This window comes from Spinacia oleracea, chromosome 3, assembly GCF_020520425.1.
Source record: "Spinacia oleracea cultivar Varoflay chromosome 3, BTI_SOV_V1, whole genome shotgun sequence".
In the NCBI taxonomy this organism is placed as follows: domain Eukaryota; kingdom Viridiplantae; phylum Streptophyta; class Magnoliopsida; order Caryophyllales; family Amaranthaceae; genus Spinacia; species Spinacia oleracea.
In genome coordinates, this window is record NC_079489.1 from 11,758,997 (window position 1) to 11,769,444 (window position 10,448).

Consider the following 10,448-nt stretch of genomic DNA (forward strand, 5'->3'; position numbering starts at 1 on the left):
GGGGGGGGGGGGGGAGGTGGTAACTACAACTTGAATTGCATGCATGAAAATAAACAATCGAAATATTGAATTAAAACACCTTATATTCTCCTACAGTTTCAAAACGGACCAGTTAAAAAGTCTATTAGTGGGAGGTTAAATTATGAATGAATGCTACATGAGAAGGGGAGAGGGTTTGAGGATTGAATTAAATAGAGAGTGAAAATAATTAAGGTTGGAGAGGTAATGGGAATGTGAAGAATGAGGATGATGAAGTAGGGGACGATTGTTTAGGCATAATCATGTTGAGTATCTATCCTATTTTTTGGTACAATTCTAGTAAATTAAAGAGACGGAGATTAGTAGCATACTACGTAATAACTAATGGCAATAAAGTGGAATAATAAATGACCATTACCTTTTTATAACAAATTAATAAGGTTGGGACACGTGTCCTCAAAATAGTGTTGCTTACGTGTCTTGAAAATGATATTAGTTGACATGTGTACTCAAAATGATGTTGCTTATACGTCATTGAAATGATGCTGATTTTGTTTTTTAATACTAAATATTGATTTATATAGTCTTCTATATAGCTCATTCGCACGAAAAAAATATCGTTATTGCCCCAATAATAATGGAATGGGTCGATCGAAAATAAATGTCAATGCTCTTATCATTTGAGGCTCGTCAAAGACTGTTAACGCCTTGGTGGAATTGGAAGGCCCCTACCTTCAATTTCGATGTAGTTTTCCGGTCGTTTGTCATGTATTATTTGTACGTAGTACTCCCTCCATTTCTTTTTGATCTTCCTATTTCTATAAATGTCGTTTCTATTTGATCTTCCTGTTTCTATTTTGGGACATGACTTTTTACCATAAATTTCCCCACCATCCCTTATTTAATTCATTCACATTTCCCTATTCACCCACCCAACCCCACTTTTATGATTTTTTATTACTTTCATAAAAATATCTTCTCTCTCCTTCATTTCTTTATTACTTTCTTCATTTATTTATTATTTTCTCTTACCCCCAATCATTACTCTTACATCCAATCATTAAAAGATTCCAATTTCTTAATTTCCACCCAAAACTCCAAACAGGAAGATCAAAAAGAAACGGAGGGAGTATCTCCTAGATTAATCGGTCTTTATTCCGTACTACTCCGTTGTTTGTTCTTTTTCTTCGTGCCAATGCGTTACAACTTACAAGGATATATAAATTATAAACGGGGGATGAATTCGAAAATGTGATATATTGATATTTGACCGTTGCATATATGACATCAGTCTTAACCACTATAACAATACATAATTAATATCATGTAAGTAACACTAATCAATAATCTGATAAGTAATGAATCAATATTGTCTTTTAACAGAAAATTTCCATTACGAATAATGAAAGAACGACCAGCAAACCATCATTGGTTTAAAATTAGAAAAAACCAGTGTTATGAGTTGTCGGAAGTTATATGTGATTCTTGTTTGTATGTAAAAGGTTAACTTCAAGTAAACTGTGCTGAAGGTCCCTAAACTTTGCCAAAAGGAGCAGTTAGGTCCCTCAAGTTTCAAAAGGAGCATTTAGGTCCCTCAAAATGGATGGAAAACGCTGCTTTTTGTTTTCCGTCACTAACGTCCGTTAAAATGCATTTAATAATATTAAAAATTATTAAAATAAAAGGAGAATTAATATACACGTAGATTAATGATTGAAAACAGATGATTTTGATGAAAATAAGCGTTTTCCAATCACTTAGCCTTTTCAACTTACTTTTTCAATGTGTACACGTGGAAACCCTTCCAACTTCCCTCGTTTTTTCTGGTTCCTTCCTAATAATGTTTTGGCGGTAATTTTTTACTGTTCCCAACCCTATTTCCCCCCTTTTCACTTCCTATTTATATGGTCCCCCCCATTTTCACTCTCAGTTGTCTTTTTGCCATTTACTCACTCAAACACTTAAGAGAATTAGAAGTTATTACTCTGAGTTTTCTGCAAAAAAATGGGTTCTTGCGTATCAAACAAAAGGTCTGCTGATTCCAAGTGGGAAGCTCTCACCAGGAAGAGAACAAGAACAAGAATATCCAGATGGGACGAAGGTATTTTCATTCAATTTGTCGGTTTTTTCAATAAATGTTTGCAGTTGAGCCATGATAAATTAGGGCTTTTTTGTTAAGTAACTTTTTCCCAAAATTGGTGCATGCATGTTCTTGATTGTGGTGTTTTATATGTTAATTTAAACAATCGTGGGGTGATTTCGCATAATTTATCAATTGAAGTTGGAATTAGGGTTTCGTCCGTTTTTACTTTCCAATATTTAATTCGAATTGATGCTTGCATGTTCTTGAAAATGGTGTTTAATATGTTAAATTATACAATTGTTGCCTAACTTGGAATTAATTTAAACTAGATTTTGTAGTAATTAGGGTTTCACTTACTGTTTTTGATTCACTTAAATAAAAAACAAAGTTTGATTAATTCGAATTGATGCTTGCATTTTCTTGAAAATGGTGTTTCTTTAAACTATTGTTTCTTAATTTAGAAGTATTTTAATCTAGATTCCGTATAATAATTAGGGTTTACTTACTGTTTTATTGACTTTGGCCGTTACTTTGACTTTAGGAGCCCATGCTTTAAGGGAGGCACACCCCCTTTGCCATCATCAGGACATTCTAATCACCCAGATCTTCCCCAGGCTGGACTGGGAGGGGCAGTCTGCTGTGCAGAGTGTGTGCAAGCAGTGGCGTCGGTGGGCCAAGCTGCGGTACCGCCTCCCATACCACTACCCTCAAGGATGCTACCGTGCATGGCTGCGTGAGTGGGTCATCATGGACATCATTGACAATGATGGTCGTGACTTCCACGCCTGGTTGGACAAGGACATGACCGTCTACTTTGACGGCTTCCCCCTCCTTTTCAAGGAAGAGGAGGAGTAGCTGGTGGTGGAGGCCATGCAGGGTGGGTGGTGGTGGCGCTGGTGGTGGCCCCTCTTTTGTCAAGCTTTTGTTGATCCAGCTTGTTTATAGCTTTTTTTATTTTTAATTTTCAAGGACAATTACATTACTACTGTCATTGCAATGTTGGTTTTTGTGGAAGGTGACAAATGTTGGTTTTTGGTATTTGTCACTGCTATGACAGTAGTTTATACTTAACCGTAGGCTTCTCCCTCAATAGTGGATTGAGGTTGTAATGTAAGGGTTGAAGCCTACCCTTTTGTAAATTCAAATGGAATGATCATGATGAATGAATGAAGATAACTGTTTCCTTTTGTTATCTCTTGTGTTGTTATTCAAGCTTTCATTTGGTTTGATTTCTTAAAGTTTTGTTCTTTTAATTGATATTGTTTTAACTTTGATCAGATGATGTTGATGATTTGACTTTGAACCCTTGCATATATGTGCATCATGGTGGTGAATGGGTTGTGCAAGGTGATATGGTTTATAGTGGGGGGAGGGTGGATGTCTTTGATTACATCCATGAGAATGCAGATGGCAAATATGTTAAGGAATTAGTGGATAGTTTAGGTTATAATGATATAGAGAAAGTACATTTCTGGGACCCTAGGAAAGAATTCAAGAATGGGGTTAGGTTTTTAGGTTTTGATAGTAGTACTTGTGACCCTTTCTTAGCTTTACTCTTTGAATACAAAAGCATTCATATATACATTGAACATAAAATCAAACCCACCTACAACTTTAACCTAAACAGGAGTGCAGGAGGGGGAGGAGGGAGAGGTAGCTTCCTTGAGTTGTTGAATACTGATGTGGTTGACTTAAATTCTGATTATGTGGAACCACCTTTTACAGTACTCCCACCCAAACAAACTGAAACTCAACCTGAAACTCAACCTGAACCTCATATTCAACCTCAAAATGTGCCTCAACCTGAAATTGATTATGATTCAGAGGGTACAGATGAAGATGATGATGAGTTAGCCACTGCTAGGTCTAAGATATCTGATGATATGAGAAGGGAAAAGGCTTATTTTGAGGAGTTAGTAATGCTGAAAAAACTAGCAGAAAGTAAAGTAGAAGGTGGTCTGAATTTGGGGGATGACTTTGATGGATACAGTGACTTAGACAGCCCTAGTGAGTCAGAAGATGAGGATGATGTTGGTTACTTAGTTGCACCACAACACCATAAGAGGGGGAGAGGGAAACAGAAGCAAAACGACACTAAAACTGAAGAGAGGGAAGCCACTTTTTATGTTGGGCAACAGTTTGAGAATCCAAAGACATTTAGGAAAGCAATCATAGATTATTCAATTGATAAAGGAAGAAATATTCCATTTTCTAAAAATGATTCCACTAGGGTTTGTGCAGAGTGTGAGCACAAAGATAAAGGTTGTAAATGGAGAATTTGGGCTTCATGGGAGAGAGGAAGAAGGTCATTTACAGTGAAAACATTTGTCAGTGAGCACACTTGTGGTAGGACACCTATCATTAAGAAGATGACTTCACATTGGATTGCAGAACACTACCAGAATCTGTTTAAGGTTAACCCTTACATGAGAGTGCAAGATATTCAGGAAACCATTTGGTTAGAAAAGGGTATAAGGGTGAGCAAAGACAAGGCTGCCAGGGCTAGGAGAAGGGGTCAAGCACTCATTGTTGGTGAATACAAAGAGCAGTATGCATTACTCCCAAGGTATGCAGCTGAGATACTAAGAAGCAATCCAGGGAACACAGTGAAGTTGAAGTTGGATGCAAATGTGTTTGACAGACTGTATTTGTGTTTTGAGGCACTTAGGAAAGGGTTCTTGGCAGGATGCAGACCTTTCATATCACTTGATGGATGTTTCTTAAAGGGACCATTTGGGGGTCAATTGTTAGTAGCAGTAGGGAGGGATGGAAACAATCAAATGTTCCCTTTGGCTTGGGCTGTTTGTGAGGTTGAGAGCACTGACACATGGAGTTGGTTTCTAGAACTTCTAGCTACTGATTTAGGCACTAGTGAAGGAGCAGGGTACACTTTCATGTCTGACCAACAAAAGGGTTTACTTGCTGCTGTGTCAAATGTGTTTCCACAAGCTGAAAGTAGGGTGTGCGCAAGGCATGTGTACTGTAACTTTAGGGGAGTGTTTGGAGGTGGTTTAGAGTACAAAAAACAATTTTGGACTATTGCAAAAAGCAACACAGTAAATCACTTCAATGAAAACATTGAAGTAATGAGGGGTATTTCACATGAAGCTGCTGAAGACCTACTGAAAAGGAACTACAAGAAATGGTGTAGGGCATTCTACACTCCATTATCTTGTTGTGACAGTGTAGACAACAACATGAGTGAGGTGTTTAATGCATACATCTTGAGTGCAAGGCACAAGCCTATTATTACCATGTTGGAAGATATCAGAGAGGGTTTGATGGAAAGACTGCATAAGAAAAGAGATTTCATTGGGAAAAAGGAGATAATGTTGTGTCCTAGGATCCAAATTCAGTTAGAGAAACACAAAATTTGGGCTAGGGGTTGGAATGCATACTGGGATGGTGGATTTTGCTATGGAGTAAGAGAAGGTGCAACACAGGTTAAGTATGTGGTGGATCTGAACCAACATACTTGCAGTTGCAATGCATGGCAGGTGAGTAGGATTCCATGCAAACATGCAATTGTTGCTATATGGAATAAAGTAGACCACCCAGAACAATATGTCAATGCATATTTCTGCAAACAGACCTACATGAAGGCATATGAATTTTTGTTAGAGCCTTTAAATGGTCCTCAAGAGTGGCCTACTTCTGATAGCATTGTTGTGGCTCCAAAGGTGAAAAAGGTCAATGGAAGACCTAAAACAAAGAGGAGATATGGTGTTGGAGAGGTAACTGCATCTGGTAAGCTGAAGAGAACAGGTTGTTCTATGAAATGCAGCTTATGTGGTGTGATAGGCCACAACAAAAGGGGTTGCAAGAATGCCCCTAAGCAACAACAACACAGCAACAATCATGCTACTGCAGAGCAGACCACACCACAGCAACAACACCCAAGAACCAGTTCAGCTATACCAATGCACAATAGGGGTGTGGGTATTTATACCTACCCAAATGGGTATCAAAGAATAACTACTGTAAGTCATTCAATATACTCAAATTCTTTCTTACATGTTACTTTACTGTACTGAAGCCAACTTGTTCCTAATTTGTTTTAATTAATGCAGCCTATATCACAACACTTCCCCACACCACAGAGGCAAAGACCTCCTGCAACTTTCTATTCTGATCATGGGGGTGAGCAAACCATCTACTCCTTCCCTGCACATGACTTCCCATTGTCACAGACTCAACCAAGTCAAGGACACACAATATCAAGCCAAGCATTGCAGGATCTTGCAATGGCTAGAAGATTAGAAAAAAGACCATGAGGTTAGATTTTATTGAATTTAAAGTCTTCATTACATTTCATTAGTGCAGATCATTACATTTTACCTACCCACTTAACCCACTTAACTTAAAACAAACCAGATAAAAAAAAAACAGAACCACTAGGATTACAACCCACACTTCACATTTCACACTAATAGGTCTTCTCATCTTGCTCATCACATAGTCTGCCTCCCTCTTCCTTGCATAATTGTTAGCTTCACTAAGTTTTGTCCTAAAACTATCAACTTCAGCAGCAAGGATTTGTTTATCTTGCATTAACCCTAGTATGACAATTGTTTGCCAAGTTGTTGGTTCTTGTTCATCAATCCATCTAAAAAAGATGCAACCCCTTCTGTTTGTTTCAACATCATAATCTGGACAAGCAATGAACCTCCTTCCAGGATTTTCTTTTGTCCATGCCTTTTGAATGGATACTGTGAATCCACAGTAGCACCTCTTAGGGTGTTCATTATCACCATTGTTGAACAAAGAGATAGCCCTGTTCATCATTCTGCAAATAAATTACGTTTTAATAATTTATTCCTAAATATGTTTAATTATTGTTAAAATAAGCTAACTTAAGATTTACAAAAAAATGGCAGAAAAATACCTTTTTATGTTGAGAAGAGTCAGCTATGGTGGAGCAACAGAGAAAAAACACAGAGCAGAAGATGGAGAAGAAAGAATTTTTTTTAAAGTGTTTTGTTGTTGTTTTGATGTGCATGGAATGTTAAATACTCTGTTTTTTGAGAGCCTCAACGGCTATATTTTTGTAAAAAGCTAACTGAAATGAATTTCCCTTTATTTAATTATTGGTAAATGGTAAATGTAACTGTTTTTTTGTCGTTTAGTGCCTTTTATTTAGTTTCCTTTTAATTTAAATGCATTTTAACGGACGTTAGTGACGGAAAACAAAAAGCAGCGTTTTCCATCCATTTTGAGGGACCTAAATGCTCCTTTTGAAACTTGAGGGACCTAACTGCTCCTTTTGGCAAAGTTTAGGGACCTGCAGATCTATTTACTCTGACTTTAAGGTTAGAGATCAAACTCAACTAGAGACTCTTTAGAGGTGAGATTTCTCTTACCATTTAATCCTCAATGAATTTGACCTACAAATAAAGAAGGCACTGGGTCGGGACGGGCAGACCCGAGGCACGACACGACCAACGAAAAAGCAAGGCATGTCACGAGCACGGAATCGTGGATAGTGGACTCAGTTTGGGCCGCATTTTTTTGAAAAGTATATCAGACATATCACGACACGATCCGATACGACACGTTAAATTGAGTGAAATTAGGTTAAGGCACAAGATACGACATGGCCCAACCTAACACGAGATCTTGGATTGTGCTTAAGCCGCCCTAAAAATTTCGACACTATCAGATCCGACAAGAAAAAAATTGCCTTTATGGGTGGTCGGACCCGTTTAGTCCCAAGACAAATAGTTAGTATAGAGCTTGCCCCGACCCGACCCGACCCGTAACTATATTTACCTACAAGCTGGTTGGGTACACTTCGCATCGAGGTTCACCTTAATTACCTACCATAGAAAATAAGAGTGTACTTTGCATATGGTTGTGTACGAAATTGTAAAATTTAATTGATTGCATGCCCGTTAAATTTTAGAGAAATATGAAATGGGTCTGGGCATTTTAATAAGGAGGAGGAGGTCCACTTATAAGTACAATCGAGATTCCACATTAAAAACCAATTGACAATAGTGAGACTAATTCCACAAGCTTATAAAGTGGTATTTTCTCTTCTCTTTCTCTAACATGGGACAACTCACATGTGGTGACATTGAGTTTCAAACTCCCCCTCACATATAAGTATCCTTAGAATTTAGAGCACACCATCTATACTAATATATTAAAAGACGTTTTGAAGAACGTATACGTGTCACGTAGACCTCTCCTTATTACGCCACGTCACCACTAATTAACATCATGACACGTCATTACAACCAAAAAACATCTAACAAGGATCGAACACCAAACCTCTTTGTTAAAAGTTACACTTCTTACCATCTTAACCAACTACAACTTATGTAATATATTTCCATATAAGCCTATATATTCTTTTTACAATAAACAAATACATTGAATAAAAGTGAATGCAAAAAAAGGAATGATTACTTAATTCATAAATGTACAATTATTAATTTGAAGAAAAGGATCCGACTTTGTTTAGATTTTTGGATGTGGGGTTTAATCGGGAAGGTTGTTGATCAGCCACTAATCTTATGTCACCACCGTAATTTTATGATGACATCATCTCTACGTACACAATTTTTTTTAAAAAAAACTCGAATAAAAGTCAAAACCCGGGGCAACGCCCGGGTTACATACTAGTTAGGTATTATATATAGCACCCATTGGGAAAGAACATCCAATAGAGATCCCTTAATCAATGGCTTAGAAATTCCCAGTTATGAAAAGCCTAACCAACCTGGGTTTGATACCATGTTAAATTTCAGAGAAATGTGAAATGGGTCTTGGCAATCCAATAAGGAAGAAGAGAGTTCGGTAGATTTATAAGCTCAATAGAGGTTCCACACTAAAACTAAATTGACAATAGTGGGAATAACTCCACAAGTTTATAAGGTGGTATTCTCTCTTCTTTCTCCAATGTCATACAACTCACATGTGGTAACATTGAGTTTCATATCTTTTCCAATAACATTGTGTTTATCTTAGATGGTCTATTTTCATTATAATAAGGAATTTTTGTCAGAAAGGACCTTTTAAAATCGAAAAATTGTGACAAATGACCTTTTAAATAAAAGTTGTGAGATAGGACCTAAAATTGATTTTTTGTTGTGAATTGGGACCTGCACCATTTTCCGGTGGTTGACTCGATATTTCCGGCATTGACCCGCGCGTGCAGGTGACGTGCCCGTTAAAATATGTTTTTTTTTTAAATTTTTTTATTATTATTTCTTTCGCATCTCCCACCTTTTAACTACATAAAAATACCCTAAAGCAAAAAAAAACCAACACTTCTCCTTCCTCGACATTAATGGCCATAGCCCCATAGGTTTTGTTGCGCAACAGATAAATCACAGAGGTGCTCTCATCTGGAATTAACCGAAAAATAGAATGCAAAGCTTTAAGCAGTTCAGAGGCCGTGGATTCATTCAACAACGTAACTCACTTTCACAAAGCGTAGTTACGTTGATAATTTCTCATGATGTTCTATCCTTGTTCTTTTCTAAAAGCTCAGTTCAATTCTTTTCATTCAATTGAAATTGAGCATGAGCCATTGAGTTAACTATTTTAGCCGCTTTTCCATAATCATCCTGATACATTGCACAATAATTAAATTGGAGGAATTGAAGCAAATAAATTGGGGCTTTTGCTCTTACCTTGTTCGAATAGAAAATTAAAAGGGGACAACAACAAACGTCCACGAATTGACTTCACGAAAAAAATGAAATACAGATAGAACATAACAACGAGGAGAGGAAGTGCAGGGGTTTTTTAAGGCAGTTAAGGGGGAACAGGGAAATCTGAAAGAAATTAAAAAAAAAACCATTTTTATTAGGCACGCGCGGGTCAACGCCGGAAATATCGAGTCAACCACCGAAAAAAGAGTGCAGGTCCCAATTCACAACAAAAAATCGATTTTAGGTCTTATGTCACAACTTTTTTTTTAAAAGGTCCTTTGTCACAATTTTTCAATTTTAAAAGGTCCTTTTTAATAAAAAAAAAACCATTATAATAATAACAAATGTTTTAAAAATTGGATTATGAGACCGCCTAATGGTGTTGGCCCATAGGTTGCGTCTTTTTTTCTTTCCTTTTATCTCCAAATTAACAAGTGTGGCAATATTTTATTCATAAGTCATAAGTACAACTACTTGTATCGGATTATAACTAATCTAATATACATATATAAAGGAGGCATATTTGCTGAAATATTAAAGCGCCACCTAGGATTATTAATGGTTTCGTCCAATGAAAAATAAGATTTCTAATTTATTTTTGAATTAAAAAAATCAAGTGCCACGTAGATAATTAATTAGGTGCCATGTAGATATTTTAATTAATTAATTACTAATATATACAACTCCATCTAAAATCAAACACACTAATAATTAAAAAATAATCG